Source organism: Canis lupus, chromosome 35, assembly GCF_003254725.2.
Source record: "Canis lupus dingo isolate Sandy chromosome 35, ASM325472v2, whole genome shotgun sequence".
NCBI lineage: Eukaryota > Metazoa > Chordata > Mammalia > Carnivora > Canidae > Canis > Canis lupus.
The window spans coordinates 18205957-18228724 of record NC_064277.1 but is presented as its reverse complement, the minus strand read 5'-3'; the positions used below and the strand labels follow the sequence as shown (position 1 = coordinate 18228724).

Sequence of the window (22768 nt, the reverse complement as noted above, 5' to 3'; positions counted from 1 at the left end):
GCCTCCAGAAGTAGGAGATACACATTTCTATTGTTTAAGCCACCTGCATGAGGTATTTTGTTATGGCTATCTGAGCAGGGTAAGGGCACAATCTTGGGTAGAATTTTCCTAGTTATGTAGTTGTTTCATTACATACTGGGAAGGAAACTGGGGAGGTCGATTACTACACAGGCGCCATTGTCTTTAGATATGGAAGAGATATTTGTTAAATTCACTGTGATTTCTTTTTAAAAAAATCCTAATATAACCCATTTGGTTATACTGATTTCTTGGAACTTTTTCAATTACTTTCTTCTTGTGCTATTTTTCTTTTCCCTTACCAATTTTGGATTTAATATTTTTTATATTTCCTTTTCTTTTTTGTTTTTTATATTTTCTTCCTCAACTTTTTTCTGTCCTTCAAATGTAGACATTCCACTTTTAATACCTTATTGATGGCCACTGAAATTTTATCATGCTTATCTAAATTAACAAAATCCAAACATAAAAATACCTTTTCTCTTCATGCTAAACAAGATACGATCTTGTCTTTTCTCTCTGGCTGTTCAAGATATTTTCTTTGTCCTTGAAGTCTTCTGGTTTTACAAAGATATGTCATAAGGAATTTTTCTTGATTTATCCGTTTTGGGGCAAATTGTGCTTACTACATCTACAGATCCATGCTTTTCTGAGATTAGATGCTACTTTTCCTCCGTTCCCTCCATGCTGTCCTCAAGGGGCTAAGAGTAAACTCACGTTGGTCCTTGTCATTCTGTGTTCCAACATCTCTTAACTTCTCATGTTTTCTTAAATCCTTATTCCTCTTTTATTGTATTTTGAAGATCTATCTATCCATCCATCCACCTGTTCATCTATCTATATATTTCTTAAAGATTTTATTTATTCATGAGAGACACAGAGAGAAAGACAGAGACATAGAGGGAGAAGCAGGCTCCTCAGAAAGAGCCCGATGTAGGACTTGATCCCTGGACCCAGGATCAAACCCTGAGCCAAAAGCAGACATTCAACTGCTGAGCCACCCAGGTGTCCTATCTATATATTTTTTTTGTAGCTATATCCTCTGGTTACCAGTTTTCTTTTCAGTGTGTAAAACTGCTGTATCACTCACCCACCAAATCTTTTATTTCTATGAATACATTTTTCAGTCCTGGAAGACTTTTCTTCTAAATCTTTCTTTCTATTGTCAATAATTTCTTGGTGAAAGCAAATTATATCGAATATATATTGAATTACATATTGAATTTATATTGACTATTTCACTCAATCATTTCATGTAGCCATAAAATATATCCATCAAGTTAAACATCTGTAGTTTTTGTCAGTCAAAATCTGTTACTTCTTGTTTATAATTACTGATGCTAATAGTAGTGGTTTTGGTGATTTTGTCCATAAGTTATTTACTTGGTCTTCACTGGGGTGAGTCCTTCAGGACTAACATATTGATTAAATCCAGTGTGATTCTCTTTTTCCTCAAACCTGAGTTCAGTCCATTTGGTAGTCTTCATTGTTGTTATAGGCAACTATTTCTACTAATTTCTACCTGCTCCATTTTTCTCTTAGCATTTTTAGATTGAATATGTTTTAAAGATTTATTTATTTATTTTAGAGAGAGAGAGCATGGGGGGAGGGCAGAGACAGAGAGAAGAAGAGAATCTCAAGCAGACTCCTCACAGAGCCCAGAGCCCAATGCAGGGCTTGATCTCACAACCCTGAGATCATGACTTAGGCCAAAATCAAGAGTTGGATGCTTAACTGAGTCACCCAGGTGCCCCGGGTTGAATTTTTTTAATCTTTTTTTTTTTCTTCCTCAATTTTTTTCTCTCATTCAAAATTATACATTTTATTTTATTTATTTTTTTAAAAGATTTTATTTATTTATTCATGAGAGACACACACACACACAGAGGCAGAGACATAAGCAGAGAGAGAAGCAGGCTCCACGCAGGGAGCTCGATGTGGGACTCAATCCTGGGACTCCAGGATCATGCCCTGGGCCAAAGGCAGGCACTAAACCATTGAGCCATCCAGGGATCCCCATACATTTTATTTTTTATCTCTTTCAGGTTATTGAGCTTTATGATGCATGTTTAACATAGTAAAATCTGAAGTTAAACAATACCTGTATCTGTATCCTAAACAATATATTCATTTGGGGAATATAAATAATAGTGAAAGGGAATATAAGGGAAGGGAGAAGAAATGTGTGGGAAATATCAGAAAGGGAGACATAACGTAAAGACTGCTAACTCTGGGAAACGAACTAGGGGTGGTAGAAGGGGAGGAGGGCGAGGGGTGGGAGTGAATGGGTGACGGGCACTGGGGGTTATTCTGTATGTTAGTAAATTGAACACCAATAAAAAATAAATAAAAAAAATAAAATAAAATCTTACATACTGGAAAAAAAAACAATATATGAAATTTAGAACATTTTACATCTGATTGTCTTCCTTCACACTTACATCTTATAAATTTCCATTCTACTAGTTCCTCTCTGGCTCCATAATTCAGCACCTTTCCACTCTAGCACATTTCCTTAATGCTGGCCTCAGCTCCTGTATTCCTATCCTGACTCCTGAGCTCTTCTATCTCAGTTAACAACTGACTCTAGACCCAGATTGACCAACGGTGTTTATGTTTCTTTCTCTGAATGTTTCCCCCTTTTGTAAGATCAACGATACCTCCAAGAATAAGTTTTTCTTCCCCCAGGGTTTAGTTACTGTGAGAAAGTAAATCCCCCATAGCAATGTCCATTTATGATACATTGATTATGAATCTTTTATTTCAACAATTATTCCAGTCACATCTCTGATCCCTGATTAGTTCTTATAAATAGTTGTTCTTATTTCATAACTACTACTTTTGTTTAATAACTTATATTTTACACACCTAATTTCTTCTTTTTTAAAAAAGATTTATTTAAAAGAGAGAGACAGAAAAAGAGTGTGGCAGGAGGGGCAGAGGAAGAGGGAGAGAAGCAGACTCCCTGCTGAGCATGGAGCCCAATGTGGGGCTCAATCCCATGACCCTGAGATCATGACCTGAGCCGAAAAAAAAAAAAAAAAAAAAAAAAAAAGACCTGAGCTGAGATCAAGAGTTGGCTGCTTAACTGAGTGAGCCACTCCAGTGCTCCGGTTTTGTTTGTTTGTTTGTTTTTAATTAAAAGTCCCCTCTACCTTTTTGGCATATGTTGACATTATCTCATTTTCCAAAGCATTTTCTTGTATTGCTATAAGTACTGACGTACAGTTCAGTAAGTAAAGCCATTAAAAGTCTTCATAATTAAATTTCTATTTGGAGAGGAACAGTAGCTGAGAAAAATTTCACATTCTATCATCCTATGATTTTTATTTTTTTATTTTTAAAAAAAATTTTATTTATTTATTTAATTTTACTTTTTTAAATTTTTATAAATTTATTTTTTATTGGTGTTCAATTTGCCAACATATAGAATAACACCCAGTGCTCATCCCGTCAAGTGTCCACCTCAGTGCCAGCACAGCAGGCCCCTCCCCCAGAAGACCAGCTAGACCAACAGGGGAAAAGCTGAGAAAAAATTCAAGAGTGCTACGTGCTAACAGAGATGTCACAACTTTGCAGTATAAACATCATTGTTCCTGCTTGTTTTTTTATTCTGTTTATGTTATTTAAACCCTTGAACACTGACCATGGTGTCATTGTGAAATGGACTTTGCATCATACCGTGACTCTTCAAATATTTTTAGTATTAAACGAACAGGAAGGAAATGGTAAAATGATTTTATCGCAGCTACCATTTGAGTTCGATTAAATGCCAGAAGCATAGAGCATGCTGATTCAAGGACCTTTATCCCAATTATTTTGTGATAGAATGAAATCCACTCAGCACAGGCTTCCTCTGAAGTAGGATGAATACCATCAAATTCTTCAGTGGATCCTTAAACACGTTTTCATGTCCCTCACATAGATAATGAAAAATATACAGACCCCTGTGGAGTGCCACTTATCTTCTGTTCCTTCTTTACCTGAAGACGCCTTTCTATGAATTTATGCTCTGAATAGGAACCTCCAGTTCACTAAGTAGCCACCTCATAGTCGTGCATTATTCCAACTGTGCAAGCAACAGCTGTGAACGAGAGAAATGCATCTCATCATAGAGCTTATGGAGCTCAATATGTTAGTTCTGTTTATTCAAAAGACCACCTGTGTTTCTGGGGAAATTGGAGAAGTTCCAAAGGAGAATGAAGACACAGCAGACAGTAATGAAACCTTCCTAGTTGTAAGACGAAGCATCATAGCTCTGGGTTAAAAACAATGTGACAGTCCTATGGGAAACTTGATTTCTAATATCTATAGCAGAGCATTTTGGGCTAGAATATTAATTAGCAAGTAGATGGCTGAAATGCCCAGTTCCCTTTTCTCACATATAAAATGAATATGAAATCACAAACACATACAACGCACACACACACACACACACACACACACACACGTTTCTCTTGAATAGATAATTCCTCCATCTCCTTCAAGTTGTTGAGAGAAATTGAATTACCTGATGGCTCTTCAGCACACTTTCCCCATCAGTAATATTATTGTCATGATGATGATTCCTGACGTAAGAGAAGAATAGTGGAGGGAAGGTTGAGTAGTGGATGAATGATTGAACAATGTACTGTGATACCTGGCATTCTTATACTACAGGCTGCTGAAGAAGGGCAAGTTCAGGATTTGGCTGACAGGAGTATCTGAATTGAGTATAGCCTCAGGATAGGAAAAATGCAAGTAGTTCCTTCTTCCGCTTTCCCAGCTGTGTCCATTAGGAGCATAGGTTTGGAAGATACCTTGTTGTAATCACACAGAGATGCTCTGGTTGAATAGTGTTGTTATTGCTGGTGGATCTTTCTCCAACTTTCTCCTGCCCCCTTCAAAGCTCTACAGCAATAATGACGGTATTTCTCCACCTCTTCAAAACTTTTGTGTCCACCCTCGCTAGCCTGGGCATTGTGGGAACGTTTTTCAGGTTGTCTGTTTATATATCCTCAAGTGCAACTTAAGCTCCCCCAGAGCAGCTTAAGGTTATTTTACATTAGAGAAAGCTGTGACTTGGGACTGAATTGATTCGCAAGTTGCTTCTTTTGGGTACCTCCAGAACACACTTTTCATCCCGGTTTGCCTAGCTTTGATATGAAAGCATAGATCCATGGTGGGGAAGAGAAAACTTTTCAAATAATGGGACACGCTCTCTGTTAAGTTCTTTATTTCTTTGCACATCTTCTATAGCATTTCTTGCATGACTCATGAACCATTTTTGTTTTAAATGAGGTTTGGTAAAAGTTCAGGTTATGAAAGGAGGCAACAGATATAAATGTGTTTTTTTTTTTCCAGGCTACTTCTTGCCAAAAGCCAGCACATCAAAGAAAACTGAATATAGTCTCAGCAGAATATTGTAGTGGAAGGCAGAGGGCAAACATACACAGGATTAGAGTGTAATGCAGAAAAAAACTGAAAAATGCACGATGGCAAGGCAAAGCTCTTGGTGTTTGAAACGTGTTGTACATATATGTGTAAGTGTATACATATATATATACATATATATATATATTCATTTCTTTTGCTTCCCCTTGTATTTGCAATATGAAATTCTTGATGCTGCCAGAGACACGGTCTGCCACACAATGAGTATTTGTGTGGATTGCATTCTGGGCCAGGGCGCCTGAGCATTCTGGTTGTGGCTAGTTAATTGGTAGTGCAAAGGAAATGCCTAGACTTGTCTGGGAGAAATTTCTCAACGGCTCCTCTTGCAGCTGGTCTACCTCAGAGTGGGTTTATAAGGCAGGATCTGGGGTGGGGTGGCAACCCCTGTTACAAGCTCTCACCATTGAAATCCCTCTCCACCACGCCTGTTTCAGGAAATATAATTTCCTTTGCTATTTTCTCTCTCTTCTTTCTTTACCAGTGTAACAGTGTGAGTTACTGAAAAATTAATTGGGGGGCACCTGGGTCGCTCAGTGGTTGAGCATCTGCCTTTGCTCAAGTTGTGATCCCAGGGTCCTGGATCGAGTCCGGCATCAAGTTCCCCGTGGAAGCCTGCTTCTCCCTCTGCCTATGTCTCTGCCTCTCTCTTTGTGTCTCTCATGAATAAATAAATAAAATCTTAAAAAAATTAATTGGGGTCCTATCCTTTTTGCTGCCCTATACCGTTTCACAAAAAGAATGAGAAGATAAATTTGTATCCCTTTTAAGCAAAAGTAACATAAATCGTGTTACTCAAAGGGTGGTCTAGGGACCAGCAGCATTAGCACCACCCAGGAGCTTGTTAGAAAAGTATATTCTGGGATCCCTGGGTGGTGCAGCAGGTTTGGCGCCTGTCTTTGGCCCAGGGCGCGATCCTGGAGACCCAGGATCGAATCCCACGTCGGGCTCCTGGTGCATGGAGCCTGCTTCTCCCTCTGCCTATGTCTCTGCCTCTCTCTCTCTCTCTGTGACTATCATAAATAAATTAAAAAAATATATATTCTTTGGCCCTACCTCAGGCCTACTGAATCAAAATCCCTGAGGTGGAGACCAGCAATCTGTGTTCTAATAAATTCTCTAAGTGAGTTTTATGAACTCTGAAGTTGGAGAAGGTGTGGAGAGAGGAGATAACCTTTGTGTTTTGAACCCATCCAAGTATGTCTTCCTGGATTATTCTCAGAGAGAAGAGGGCACTTGGCAAATGGTTCCCATTTACATGGAATGTCCCAGTAGGTGTCAGAATGTCTGAGGAGAGGCCTGGAGACCAATCACTAGATGTGCAGCCTTCAGAGTGGCAGTGAAGATCTTGGTTTATGAGTTTGGCTTAGAACGTACAGACACTGCTACCAGAGCCACCCAGTTATTTGTGTGCCATGTGAGCTTGCGCAGTGAGCATCTCTGGGGAGGCTATCAAGAATAGAAAGCCTAAAAAAAAAAAAAAAAAAGAAAAAAAGAAAGCCTGGGATCTCTGGGTGGCTCAGCAGTTTAGCACCTGCCTTCAGCCCAGGGCATGATCCTGGAATTCCAGGATCGAGTCCCACATCGGGGTCCCTGCGTGGAGCCTGTTTCTCCTTCTGCCTGTCTCTGCCTCTCTCTCTCTCTGTGTGTCTCTCATGAATAAATAATAAAATCTTTTTTAAAAAAGAGAGAAAAGAATAGAAAGCCAGAGTTCCCTCCCCATGGCTCCTGGACTGTGTTAGCCCAGGGCTTCAGATAATCTCAGGAAAGTGGGGATATAAGTATGGATTTCCTTCAATTTTTGGCTTGTATGGAACACACATTATTTAGTTTGCTTTCAAAAACAAATTAGATATAAATTTGAGTATACATAAAAAATATTTTATTAGACTTAAGAGTAAGAAGAAATACTATTCAGGAATGCATATCAAGTATGGGAATATCTTTATCCCCCTCTGTTTTTAGTAAAAATAGGGCATTCTCCTATTTGACATCTTCTGAGAAGTGCCCCACTGAAGTGTTTAGTAAATTCTTTTTGGTTCACCTAGCTGGCTAAGGAAAACATGTATTGTTCTTATTTGTTTCTATATGAAAATTGTTTTTGAACGCACTTGCGGATAATAAAAGAAAATGAAAATGACGTGGCTGATTGGTTTGCAGTTGACCTGCAGAAACCCATATGTGTTGTAGTAGAAAGAGGGCAGAGCTTAGAGACTTGGCTTTGACTCCCCCACTCTGCTGCTTATTAGCTACGTGACCTCAGGCAAGGCGATTTCTCATTTCTATGGTTCGGTTTCATCATAATCTTGTAAGGCTTCATTTTCTTGAGAGTCATATAGCTCGCTCTTTCTTATCATAGAGGTTTCTGCTTAGACATCACCTGCTGAGAATGGGCCTCCCTGACCTCCATATTTAAAATAGTCTCCATTTCCAGTGCCATTCTGTCATCCTGTTCTACTTGGTTTCCTTCTTTGTGTTCACTTGGATATTGTGTTATTTATTCATACAACAACTTGCTTATAGCTTGTTTGCTCCCTAGAAAGTAAGCTCCATGAAGACAGAAACTTTATGTATCTTGTTCATCCATGATCAGAAGAGTGCTTGGCAACAGTAGGCACCCATATATATATTTGTTGAATGAATGATCGATAAGATGGCTACAGTAGCATAGACCTTCTGGTGGTTTTGCAGCAATTAGATAACCTAATCTAGGTGGATACATACTCATGCCATTGCAGAGATCACCCTGCAATATGGTTAAGAACTAACTCAGAATTAGAGAGATTTGGGTTTGATAGCTGGTTCTCCTATTGACTAGTAACAGTAAACTGGGGCAGGTTACATTATTTCTGTTGGCCTGTTTCTTGTCTATAAAATGGACCTAGTAACACCTAACACCTCCTCATAGGCCTAATACGTGAATTAAATAAAACAGTATCCAGAAAGGCTTAGAGTGCATAGTACATAGGAAGAAGTAGCTGGGTGAATGAGTGAATGGATGAAGCTCAGGAAAGTACTTTAAAAAAGACATAAACCTATAGCAATATAAAGTATTCGTATTCATAAGATTAATAATAAGCCCCAAAAAACTTTCTTGTATGAGGTCCCCATGCCAATCTCCTACTGGAGGAGAAACATACCCAGTGTGGTCACAAGAGTTACCACATAATGTACTGGGAAACACTGAAGGGACCTTTCCCAGCTTCTTTGTCCTAGGAAAACATTGATTACAACCTGTTTCACATGGGGAAAGAACAGCATCAAACCAGAGTGCATGTCAAGCGACCTCTATTCTGGTTCCAGTTCTATCACGAATAAACTTTATAATTCCTGCCAAGAATAACCTTTGGATTCCAGGTTATTTATCTTAAAATGAGAATGAAAATGTAGAAACAGATGATCTTGAAGGATTTTATCAATTGTGAACATGCCATTCACTTATTTCATTTCTTATCTCTTATCTGTAAGGATTTTTGATTTCCTGAGCCACCTGCTAACCATGGTGTGCAAAGTCTTCCCAATCCTGACACATCAGTTAGCACCTCCCCACACACATATCTCAGGTCTTCATTCCCTATGCCATGATTTCTAGTAACATGTCTTATTGAAATTGTATGTTGTAAGGGCACCTGGGTGATTTGGTCAGCTGAGTGTCAGACTCTTGATTTAAACTCATGTCATGGGGCAGCCCGGGTGGCTCAGCGGTTTAGCGCTACCTTCAGCCCAGGACCTGATCTTGGAGACCAGGGATCGAGTCCCATGTCAGGCTCCCTGCATTGAGCCTGCTTCTCCCTCTGCCTATGTCTCTGCCTCTCTCTCTTTCTCTCTCTCTGTCTCTCATAAATAAATAAAAATCTTTAAAAAAATAAAAAAAATAAACGCATGTTGCAATCTTGAGGTCCTGAGATTGAGCCCCTGACAGGCTCTATACTGGGTGTGGAGACACCTTAAGATTCTTTCTCCCTCTCCCTCTGCTTCTCCCCCCCGCCCCCCCCCCCCGCCAGCTACCCCTACTTTCATGCACAGGCTCTCCCTCAAGAAAACCCCCCAAAAACAAAAAAGGAATTGTGCATTGTAAGTACTGAAGCTGTCATCATTCTGTTGCCAGTTTTACTTACATTAGGAGGACATTGAAATACCTTTGTCAGGAGGACAAAGAGGGGTTGTCTTTTTTTCTTTTGTTTCTTTTGTTTATTCCATGAGAAAAAAATTTAAAGAGATATATAAAATATAAAAATATAAAATTTATATTTTATAAATATTATAAATTTACAAGTAAATGTATATATAAATAAAATACATAAATATGTAAAATATAGAAAATATATATATTCTGTAAAAGGAATTGTAAGAACTAGGAAGTCAGAGTGGGAGATGCTGCCCAAATGGACTTCGAATCAACCCTTGAGTTTGTATCAAATGCTTCTGTACTATCTGAGTGGGAATAAAATGAAGTTAATAGAGTGCCTATAACATGCCTTATAAAATAAGTTTTTGAAAAGGAGAAACTTTGAAAGTATCTCCTTAAGCTCCCCATCTGCCTAGTTTCAATTCAGAACACAAAGCGCTCCGCAGAAAAGGCTACCTCGCTGACCATGATGCAGAAATCCTATGGAATCCAGGGCCTCCAGGCCTTCTAAGATGCAAGTCTCAGTTCCTTGAAAGTTTGGCTGATACCCTCCACTGGGGTTACTATGTTCATTCCTGAGCCATAACAATACTGAGCTTCTCCATGGCTTTGTGGAAACAGATAAGTTACTTCCTTGATTTGATTTTTCCCTTCCAGTCCTCCAGCTCAATAATTGCCTGAACCACATAAACTGGTACTTCATTACCCCAGATCACAATCCTAATATTCATACAAAATGAGGCCTGATTTATTATTTATGCAATCCTATCTTTTCACCTACATCAGAATTTCTGACATTTCATTTGTCTTTCCATTCACATCAAAAGTTGTTATATTTTCTTCCCCCGACCCACCCAGAATCTTGAGTTTGTGATCATAAGAGGTTGTGGAGGGGGGGGAAACACTTCAAAAGCAGGTTGATGAAGTGATTGTATCTGTAAAGAACCAGCATAATGTTCCATGTCGCATGGTTACCCAATGTTAATGTGTACTGATGAGCACCAAGGTGATAGAGGTCTTTTTTAAAAATGAGATAGGAGACTCAATAGAGCATTTTAATGCAGCCTCATCTCACTCATCCTCAATTATTAGGGCTACATTCACTACTGTTTTTTAAAATGTGCATGCAAATGGCATCATTAGTCTATAATTAATGCTGCTTGTCCCTGGGAGCTCTGCAGTGGCCTCTGGGTGATGTGAAGGACACTGTCTGTGCGGGCTGCCCTGTGTTCTCACTACTGTTATTTACTATGTGCGGTGAGTGTGGGCATTACATGGGCTTCTGTTCCATGTCATGCTTCAGTGCTCCCTTCCGGTGAGCAGGCAATAAAGTCAAATTTAAAGGAATCCTGGTCTTCCAAAGAGGTCAAAATAAGAGCTCAGAGAGCATTTTACACTTTTCCTGTGCATACCAGATGCCTTGCTAAGTGCCTTCCCATATAGAATTGAATCAGGGCTCTTGTCCATTTGGGGGGAAAGCGTCCATCCACAAACAAAGGCTCACACTTGTTAGCATATGATTTTGCATATGATTTGCATGTTAATGGTCTAATGTCAAAACACTCAGTTATCTACCTGTCCCTGTTCCTTCCCCTCTATTGTCAAGATGGGCTGATGAGTCTTATTAAAATTAACTCTTAGGTTTCTCCAGCCTCAACTGCAGCAAAATGAAAAGCCACTATATGACAGAAGAGGTTGTAGATTGTTCTGATTCTACCAGAAGCTCTGTCATGTTGGTGGGAACAAGCTTAAGTGAAGAAGTCACTTGCATGGATGAAATTCTCGTTTGCAAGATGGGAGATTGATGGTTATTCATCTTGGTCTCCAAGCCCAGAAAGCTTTTTCCTTCTCATAGCCCTGAAGCTCCAAATAACAGCTATTTGAATGCTCTGTCACTTATCTCCACCAAATGGACTTATTTTAAACAAACAAACAAACAAACAAATAAGTCTGTGATCACATATATAAGAGGTGCTCATATTTCTATACAACTATTTCAGATGCTTAGGAATAAAAAGAAACAAAATGAAGCACATATCAAGTAGAAAATTTTAATGAAGAGCATATTTGTCCAAGGATGGCATTCTAGACATCATTTTGATGGGTAGAATGAAGGTTTGTTAACAAAAGGTATTTTCCTCAAATTAGTAGCAGAGAGAGACACTGCATCTGGAAATACTTGCTAATAAGGATGAGATTTCGGAGTCCAATTAACTCAAAAGTGAGTGTAGTTCTTTGGTCTAGTTAGATCTGGTACATACAACCACACACACACACACACACACACACACACTCCTTTCTGATAATTTAAAGAATTATTTAGGGAAAATGGCAATGTTTGTATGTTATTGCTAAGATATTTAAGGTTATTGTTAAGTCTAAGCACAGTGTAAGAAACACAAAGAGATATAATGGAATCCCTGCCTTCAATTCAACTATGATCTAGCCAGGAAGACAAGTCAAATTCATATGAAAATATAGCTAAAATTTTACAGACCACAAACGCATAAGAGTCCAAGGAAGGAAGTAATGGTGATAAGGAAGTTCTTCATGAGTCTCAGGAGACAGCAAAGACAATTATATTATCATTCATTTGTCCATTTATTCAGCTAATATTTATTAAGGGCCTAGGTATTAGGCACTATGCCTGGTGCTAGATAGAAACCAATGAGCGGGACACAGTTCCTGTTTCCTGATTCAATAATAAGTAATACATCCTTTAATTTGTGTAGTATGGAAGAGTTTATGGAATGCTTCTGGTATTTGATATTTACCTGCATAATCAACACAACCTTAAGATGATGATATTTGTTACCCCTACTTTAATGAATAATATTTTCAGAGAGGGAAATGAATGTTTAATTCCCCACAGAAATGTGGCTGAGGCAGGCTTGAACTCTCCTCTTCTGATTTCAGATCTTTTACCACCTCAAACTATATCAGAGTAGGATGATTTAACTGGAGTGATGGTTTCATGTATAGGAAAAGTAGGAAAGATATCTAGAGAATTTGCTAAGACTGAGACTTCACAAACTCTTCACAAGTAGGCTAAGAAATTTGACAATGGGAACCAGTAAATTTTGAATGAAGAAATCTTAGTAAAGGGAGTAATACCTTCATAAAAATGAATCCTATGATCCTACACAGACCTAGGGTGAGATGGAGAAATTGTTGGCAACAGATTAGCCACTATCCCACCACCAAGTAACAACCCAGTTTACTCCAAAATTGATTGAGCGAGCTCACTTTCAGGGCTAGAGGCTGCCAGAGAATGGGGAAAGGGGCAAATATGAGAATGTTTACTGAAAAATAATTGGCATATTGATGACTGCTTTGATATGAAATTAGAGAAAAGGGTAAGAATAAAGTCAGTGTCCATCATATACAGATATAAATTCAAAATGAATTAAAGACCTAAATATGAGACCTGAAAATATAAAAATCCTAGAAGAGAGCATGGGCAGTAACTATTTTGACATCAGCCATAGCAACTTCTTTCTGGATATGTCTCCTGAGAAACAAAAACAAAAATAAATTATGGGGACACTTTAAAATAAAAAGCTTCTGCAGAGCCAGGAAACAATCAACAAAACTAAAAGGGAAGCCATGGAATGAGAGAAGATATTTGCAAATGATATATCTAATAAAGGGTTAGTATCCAAAATATGTAAAGAACTTATAAAGCTCCCACATCAAAAACAAATAAGCCATTTTTTAAAAATTGGGCAGAAGACATGAATAGACATTTCTGCAAAGAAGACATACAGATGGTCGAAAGACACATGAAAAGATACTCAACATCACTCATTGTCAGGAAAATGCAAATCAAAACTACAATGATCTATCACCTCATATCCGTCAGAATGACTAAAATTAACAACACAAGAAACAACAAGTATTGGCAAGGATGTGGAGAAAAAGGATTTCCGCTGCACTTATACACTGTTGGTGGGAAGGCAAACTGGTTGAGCCAATGTGGAAAACAGTATGGAAGTTCCTCAAAAGGTGAAAAATAGAACTACCTTATGATCCAGTCACACTACTGGATATGTACTCGACTACAAAAACACTAATTCAAAGGGCTACATGCACCACTATGTTTATGGAAGCATTATTTACAATAGCCAAGACATGGAAGCAGCCCAAGTGTGCATCAACCAAGTGATGAATGGATAAAGCAGAGTGGTATATATATATATATAATGGAATATTATTCAGCCATAAAAAGACTGAAATCTCACCATTTGCAACAACGTGGATGGAGCTGGAGTATTATGGTAAGTGAAATAAGTCAGAGAAAGACAAATACCATATGATTTCACTCATGTATAATTTAAGAAACAAAACAAGCAAAGGGGAAAAAAGAGAGGGAGACAAATCAAGAAACAGACTCTTAACTATAGAGACCGAGTGATTACCAGAAAGGATATGGGTTGGGGGATGGTTGAAACAGGTGTTGGGGATTAAGGAGTGCTCTTATCCTGTTGAGCCCTGGGTGCTGTGTGGAAGGGTTGAGTCCCTATATTGTACACCTGAAACTAATATTACACTATATGTTAACTAACTGGAATTAAAATAAAAACTTAAAAAAGTCAGTGTCTAAATTTTGAATTTGATAAGTTGAGAATCAGTTGTCCTACTATTAAAAAAAAAAGAAAAAGTAGGAGCAATTGGTAGGAATCTTATCTCAAGGGACATGATATGTTTCATTTTAGAGTGTGGAGAAGGAAATGATATTGTAATACTCCATGAATAACTCACAGTTGTCAGCTGATGTTGAAGCCTGGTGTTTAAGAGACAGATTAGAAATATGGATTTGAGCAACTTTTTCAAAGAAAGCATCACTTCCACAGTGGAAACCTTGCTGCTAGGTGAGATCTATAGGAAATGTGGACAGTGAAATGAGCAGAGGGCTAACGATTGAATGAACGTTGTCCAACCACCTGGCTTCTTGATGAAAAATTTTCGTTTTTTTGATTGATCCTCAATCTTTTAGAAATGCCAACTTAGCTGTTGTTACATCTCTGTATACTTCAAGTAGTTAATGAATATAGTCCTGGACAGAGGGATCACCATAAGCAACATAATTTCTCCTGAAAAAAAAATTTTTTCTCCTGGTTCATCCTGGGCTTACCTCTGGGCCAAAAGCAGTAAATGCTGATTTAAGGACCTGGAGGTAAAATCAGGATGTGCCCTGATAATATTAAATAGTGTGAGCGTGGTATAGTAAGAATTAACATTTGATTTTTGAGCTCAGTTCCTGTCACAGATCTCCTAAAATGTTTGAAATCCCCTGAGTAGTAACAATTTTTTTGTGTATGTGCTAATGAGATGCCTCCTGGCTGGGACCCCTAGATAGCTTCTGAAGGAAGACCGATTCCCAGAAAGACCAAGCTGTGACTAGAAGTTTGGAAACTTTAGCCCCCCCGCCCGCCCCTCCCCCACACACACCTCTGGTGAGAAGAGGGGGCTGGAGATTGAATTCAATCACCAATGACCAATTATTTAATTAATTGTGCTACATAATGAAACTTCCATAAAAACTCATGAGCATGGAGTTTGGAAGCTCAGTTGGTAAACACATCGATCGAACAGCTGGGCAAATGGGGCATTTGGAGAGGGCTCAAAAGTGTTATGCCCTCCTCCACCCTCATACTTGTGAGGGGTATCTCTTCCTTTTGGCTGTTCCAGGGTTGAATCCTTTATAGTACAATATGCAGAGAATTCACATAGAATGGTGATTAGAATATTACCCCAAAATCTCTGAAAATAGATTCTGGTAAAATGTGTGGTGGCGGAAGTACATTCTGAGGTTAAGGAACAAAACTATAGTTTGAGGATATGGAGACCGGGGAGACCAATCACTTGTCTGAAAGCATTGGCAGAAAAGAAAGGAGCTATATGGCTAAAGAGTGTGTGGACACCCTTGATTCAGCCGACTGTTACTGGGGCATCCTCTGTAGGGAGCCTGTAACCCTGCCTCAAGGATGTGGTTGTGAGCAATATTCTAAGTTTGATTGCTATGAAAGATTTGATCCAGCATGGGAAACAAATATCAATGAGGTATGGAGGAGACCGGGAAGGTGTGCCAAGATTTTTTTAAAAAGAGAAAAAGAAAGAAAAAGAAAAAAAAATATTTTTAAGCCTGTGAAATGGTAGACCTCAGTTCCAATCCGCAGGATTTGTGTATGTGTGGGAAGGGCATAGGGACTGTCCAAATAAACCTGTTCATTTTTACATGAAAGCTGAGGTGGCTCTTCTAGATCTCAGACTAGTTACCAGCAGGGCAGGGACAGAGCCTTGGGGCCTCAGTCCCCGACTTACTTCCTTCTCCTTCTCCCCACTGCCCTCCTGATTTTGTACATGGCCACCATGCTGCAGGCTTATATTCTCACAAACTTGCCATCCCTCTGCTTTCTGCCGTGGTGTTTCCTACGCTTGTTGGACTCCTTCTCTTACGTCTGTGTTGCATGCTATCCTTCCCTTGAGGTTTGTTACAAATGTCATTCCCCCCATGGAGACTTCCTTGAAGACCCTCCTGTAGTTTTCGCTCCTGCTGAGCTAGTAGAGCTTACTGACTGGCTCATCCTTGTATTGTCCTTACGTATGGGCTGTTCTGAATGTCTGGCCAGATCAAGAGTGCCGTAGAAGGAATATGCCTTATACATTTACTCTATCCATATGCTCTGTTGCATCTTCCAATCTGATCTTTGATGTTTTTGGTCTAACTGGACCAAAGATTTTAGCACCAGTGAGCTGGAGTGGCCTTTTTCCGCCTTTGTACTCATATTCCTGAATCACCATCCTCATAGATCTGTGTTACAGAAAGTATAATATATGTGGGTAATCGTAACAGGAAGTGAAGAGTAAATATCAATAGTTTGAATTGAAGACTAAAGTTAATTTAAAACGTAATTATCAGAGACTTCCTCGAGACAGAGTGTGTGACTTAAGTTAATAAACTTCTCATAACAGGAATTCCTGAAATGGAAAGTCTTTTTCTCACACAGAACATACTTTATTGACTCTTCAGTGGGCTGAATTTATAGTTAGGACTAAAAAATTCAGTAGGCTTAATTCACAGGAGTGTCTCAACACTGGGAAACAACCTTTCATCAAGGAGGAAGAATGCTACTAATCCAATGCAGTTTTAGGAGCACCAGGAAGGCCCTCTCCCCACCCATTCCCTCCAGCCCCAAAATACCAGTTCTCACTTGACTATTAATAATACAAATAGTATTGGCTTAGGTGGTTGTATGTAACTCTTGGTTTCAGCTCAGGTCATTATCAGCGTCGTGAGATCGAGCACCATGTCTGCTTGAGATTCTCTCCTTCTGCCCTTCCCCTGGGCATGTTCTCTCTCTCTCTCTCTCACACACACACATAAATAAATAAACCTTAAGAAGATAATAATAATACAAATAGCATTAAGCAGTTGTAATAGTCTCACAAAGGCCTAAAACTTTATACAGAAAATCATAGAGAAAACTTGCATTAAATACCCCTCCTAGAAGTAATGCATTGACTTAAGTTAAGGCTATTTTATTTTATTTTTTTTAAAGCTATTTTAAAATAGAGGGTAGGAGAGAACAAAAAGGAGCTCTGTAACTTTGAAAGCTGGTGGGGGAGGAAGAAGCATGATCTAAAGAAAATGGGATGGGCAAGGCTGCTGAAAGCTCCAGAGACAACTCCACACACTTGACAGGGTTTCCCTGCTTAGTGAGGCACACCGAGGTTGAGATAAGGATTCTTGGTCTCCAACTCTCAGTTCCAAATTTCTTACAAAAAGTAAATAAATATAATTCGCAGAAACTGACTCTTTGTAGAACCTGGCCCAATTATTTTGCAACCACTTATTTCTAGGCTCAGAAAGTTTTCCCCAATACAAGTTGGTATCTTGAGACTGTAATCTGATTTTCAACCATGAGAGTGAAAACATATTTTCCTATTCTTAATTTCTAGATTGCTTGACTAAGTCACTTAAAAGTGATGCACTGAGTAAACTCTTTAAAAGATAAGTGACAAAGACTCCTTTTTAAATTTCCAGTCTCAATAAAGCTTTTAAAATCCCAATTTAAATCCAAAGATAATGTAGATACTCAGGGATTCCAAAGGTAAAAAAGATGTCCCATTCTCACATGTTACTCCATGGTAAGCGGCCTCATCACAATACTCGCTGATGTGAACACTGACTTTGCAGCTCAGCCACCTCTGGATGGGAGGAAGCAGTGCAAAGCTCAGATATAGGAGGGCCATGTGGAAAGACACACAGAACCACACCACAGCTCTTAGGAGTTTGGGCCATCTCTGTTTACAAATTTTGTGACATAAGAACAATTTTGGCCAATATTGACTATTTTTTTCTTAAACAGCTGTGAAGCTACGATCCCTCTGGGAGTAGGCTACAACATCTCTCTGACTAGACAAGCTCAAGCAACTTTCCAGGAAGATCCTTCATATTAATGCTTTCATAACAATTACATTTTTAAAAAGATATAAAGTAGAAAAATCTTATTCTTAAAGACAAGCTTCGGTTCTTTCAAAAAAATGTTCAAATTTCTCTTTCTTTTATATTCTTTCCTTCCAGCAAGTATCCTTAGTCATATTTTGAATTGCTGTTGAATAGATATTTTTTTCCAAAAAATTAGAACATTATAATTTCTTTCCCTGACTGGGCTTTACACATTTCGTCTGTACCCTGACAAAGAGCAGAATCTTGGGGTTTCCTCCCCTCCTCTGCCTTCTGGGAGACACATTTGTGGGTGCTCCATCCTTTAAACCTGTGCACCAACCGAGCCTTCCACTGAAGGAGTTATCCGCCTCCAACTCCACATTCTTCCTCAGTGGTTGACTATGACGGGGAAAATAGGCGTACAAAGCATTTTGCATTCTCTGGATGTACCACACAGTAATTCTGCTGTCTGAAAACTCTGTAATGTCAATAATTGATGCACTTGAGAAGTGGTAATTAAATTAGTTAATTATGCTGGTAAAATTACATGCAATTATGTGACTGCAGGGTATGTTTAGTAAATTAGGCTTTCCCATACTCACTACATATTGTGGTGCCAATTTTGTTCCTTGATGATTAGGTAGCTTTTGATACTTCTTAATTGATTTAATACCTGGATCTTCATTAGACCTTGATTGCTATGCTATGTATGTCTGACATTTTTTCTCTCTGATATTTTACTGAGATCGTACATCAGGGGAAAATATACGTACATGCTTGGGAATGATACATGTATCTATGTGAATATCTTCACATGTTTCTCATTTAAAATGTTTGGATGTTGAAATATCACCTCCCCCATGGCCCTCCCACTGTCTGAGAAAGGGCTAATCCTAAAAGTTGACTCAAATAAAATCCAGGAGCTTAACTCTTCTTGGACACTCTAAAAAAAAAAAAAAAAAAAAAAGCAAAAATGATATTTAATTATTTTGCTTCTGAGATAACAATATAACTAGTACTAGGCAGTAAGAGAAAGAAGCAGAACAGCAGAATTTTTAGGAAGGTTAATCATTTTATGTCTCAACACATAAAATTTAAAGAAGATCCTTTATCTATGAGGAGTTAATTGAAAGGTTATACATAATAGAAATTACAAAGAAGCCCAGAGAAGCCCATTATAGGCTTCTTACGTGCATTAGTATTATCCTCATAGAGCAATGAGAGTGAAGTCAGTGCTAAGGGTGGAGCTCATGGATGGAGCTTCTTGGTTCAAGATTTTAAATGACCAAGAACCAGAAGGAAGCCTGGGAATTGCTAGGCTGATTCCCCATATGTAATAGGTGAAGAAATGAAGATCCCATTGAATGCTTTATGGGTGTTCTCACAGCGAAGAGTGACTAGGGTTGGGTCCAGAATTCAGGTCTTTGCCCCTCTGGCCAATTGTAATATACCACATACTATCACTGTATTTTTCGATTTTGCCAATTCCCTGCCACTCTACACCTTTGTATTGTCTTTACTCAGAGACTAGGCACATTTTCAGAAGAGCTCCTTCTTTAACTATAACCTGAGTGTCAGGAGGCAATTTTAGTTAGAAGAGAACATACCAATTGTAATTATCTATTTATATTGGGGAATCAGAAATTTAGTCTTTTCTGTTTGCTTGTTTCTTAAGAAGTCAGCTCAGCTGTCAGCATCTGCAACTTCTATATTTTGTAACCCACCCATAATGTAAACAATAAGGCACCCCTAATGGGGAGGAAGTTTCTGGAGAAGAAAATAGTCTTACCAGTGCTGGAAGGAATGGGCAGGTTTGCCCACTACTGGGGGCTTCTATCATCCCTCTGAGGACAGGGAGGTGGACAGATGGCCACAAAGCTTCTACTGGTCCCAAGTTAGAGTCCATGACTATCTGGACAACTTCATTTCTGAAGTAGATAAGCAAAGACTACTTTGCATATCTATATTATATATATATTTGTGGGGTTTTTTTCTTTTTCTTTTCCTTCTTGATCCTTCAGTAGATGAAAAGGCATATTAAAAATAAATGATAATAATTTTATTTTATACAATGCTGTACCCTTCCTTTATGCATATGGATTTTTACATACATCCTGTGGTGACAGAGGACAAGAATTAATCCCATTCCATAGATTCTTGTTAATCTAACCCAGAAATTTAGCCATATTTGAATAGTGAATAGATACATAGAATCAACCAACCTTTTTTTTTTTTTTTCAACCAACCTTTTTAAGTAAGGACAAGTGATATATGTTTCCTTTTGTGTTTTATGAATTCAGGCTTTTAAGGAAACCTGCCTCTGATGTCTTCCAGGAAGTTTTCCTTAATTCCCTCCAGGCTGGAGGAAGCAGTCTCATAATACTTATTGTGTCCCCATCACTGCATTTCTGCTTTATTTTATGTTTGTCTGGTCACACATACACACACAATACTAGATGGTGAAATTCTTATTTAAAAAAAAAGATTTATTTTTTAAATTTCAGATAGAGAGCAGGTGTGTGCATATGTGTGAGCGAGCGTGGGGCAGAGAGAGTGGGGGACAAGCAGATTCCCAGCTGAGTGTGGAGCCCAATGTGTAGCTCCATCCCAGGACCCTGAGAGCATGACCTGAGCCAAAACCAAAAGTTAGATGCTTAGTGGACTGAGCCACCCAGGCACTCCTGCATGGTGAAATTCTTGACTGGGGGTGTTCTGGTTGATTTGCTTTCTTATCATTAACCTTAAGCCCAATGCGTTGTCCTATGCTCAATGCCTAGTCCATAGTTGTTAAATGATGAATAAGTGAATATTGGCCTTTATAAAATCAACATTCTTATCATCATCAGGTGACATTTAAACTCTTGCTTCTGCCCTTTCTCCTTAACAGGCACAAATATCTATGAGGATGAGCTACAGTGTTTTTGTTGTACTTACTACCACATATTCTAGATATTTGAGTACATTTCTCTATTTTTTTTCTAAAAGCTAGTATCTACTAGAATATAAACTGAAAATGCTCTTGGTCATTAGGTTGAAAATTTTTCTTTCCTTAACTTCAAATTGACATTTATTCTTCTGCTTCTATCAGCTCCAAACGATATATGATCTTTAATGTAATTATAAAATATGTTCTAGTCACAGAGGCATTGGTTTAAAACTCCAAATGTATTTACATATCTTTCTCTGTGTCTTATAAGAATAACTTCTATATATGTTTTTTTCATGTTTTACATTTAAATGAATGTGGACACATGTGGAAGACAAGTAAAACAAAGAAATCTTTGCTAATTCTTACAGAGAATGTAAGGATCGGGGAAACAGGGAGGTATCATGGAGGAAAAAGGGGAGCGTTGGGGAATTAGAGGAGGCAGTAGCAGAGTATTGATGGAAATCCTGCTGCTTCCCATTAGCCCTGCCAAGAAGCAGGCAATAACACCACCTGTCTGTTTGGCAGCCACAGGTACCTACACATGGTTCGTGTTTTTTTCCTCTCCAGATTTCAAGATTTAGATTGGAGACCCAACTAGTTAAATCAACAGGTAAAACAAAATGTCATGGAGAAAAAAATCACCCTCAGCATTGCTGTGTGGGGAGAAGGAGAGGCAACCAGGAGTTCTCTCCAGGCGCACTTGTGAGTTTCATAAGGGCTTCTTGTTGAAAACCTTTTCTTGGCCCTTGGGCTTCTGCAAAGCCAGCAAGCTATCCTGTAAGCTGGCATCCTGCCATTATAACAGATGGCTGGCAGCGTAGGCAGCAAAGAGACCATGTAGGAGCATCACAAGTGAGTACTGAGGGCGAGCTCTCTAGGCATGAGTCTGCAGTCTGTCTGTCCATTAGTTAGCCCTGAGCTCCTGAACAAAGTGGGGATGGGGAATATTTTCATCTAGATCTTTGGCCATGACTAACTTCAGGCAGAAATGCTGGCATTTCTTATTTGTGTTTTAGTATTGAGTTTTCTACTCCAGCTCTGGTGTGAGTGCACGGGATATTGCAAGCAGGCGATGGAAAAGATGGAGATGTTCTAAATGAAATCTTAGCATTTCTAGTTTGCTTGCCCTCTCCAGTTCATTCTGAGCACTCCTGTCAAATTCATCTCCTAAAGTGCAGCTTGGATCCTATCTCATCTTCCCCAAAACTTTCTATGATAACAGTGATGATGATGATGAGGAGAGGATTTTGACAATGATGATGGTATTGATAATGACAGTGGTAATGGCTACTATTTGTTAAACACTTACTATGTGCATGATTTTCTTACTTCATAGGCAGCCAGGGCTCAGAACTTAACTTCCCAGGAGATCACATAGCTATAAAATGTCAGAGCTGAGATCTGTACCTATATTTTTCTGACTCCAGGTGAAGCACCATAACTGCTATACCCAGTATTTGCAAATATAAGCAAACTCATCCAAATAGTCTCTGAAAATTTCTTGATTGTCACCACCTTACAATTTAAGAAGATAAAAACTCTTAATTTAACTCAAAGTTTAGTTTAAAAGATTTTTTTTAAATTTTTATTTATTTATGACAGCCACAGAGAGAGAGAGAGGCAGAGACACAGGCAGAGGGAGAAGCAGGCTCCATGCACCGGGAGCCCGATGTGGGATTCGATCCCGGGTCTCCAGGATCGCACCCTGGGCCAAAGGCAGGCGCCAAACCGCTGCACCACCCAGGGATCCCTAAAAGATTTTCTTTTATTTTTGATATATGTCTCTATTTTTTAACTTATGAGAACATTT

The 22768-nt window shown here is 38.7% G+C and overlaps 1 long non-coding RNA gene across 13 annotated transcripts in view; it reads left to right on the top strand.

Annotated features, from left to right (window-relative positions):
- LOC112657565 (uncharacterized) overlaps window positions 1–22768 on the top strand; it is a 319254-nt gene that overhangs the window by 196216 nt on the left and 100270 nt on the right. The window contains exons 11-12 of one of the 13 annotated variants that reach the window (XR_007408371.1): window positions 5362–5540; window positions 5933–6104. The exons of the other annotated variants lie outside the window; for them this stretch is intronic. This is a non-coding gene — a long non-coding RNA (uncharacterized LOC112657565). Of the gene's footprint in view, window positions 1–5361; window positions 5541–5932; window positions 6105–22768 lie in introns of those variants that run through there. 13 annotated transcript variants of the gene reach the window in all.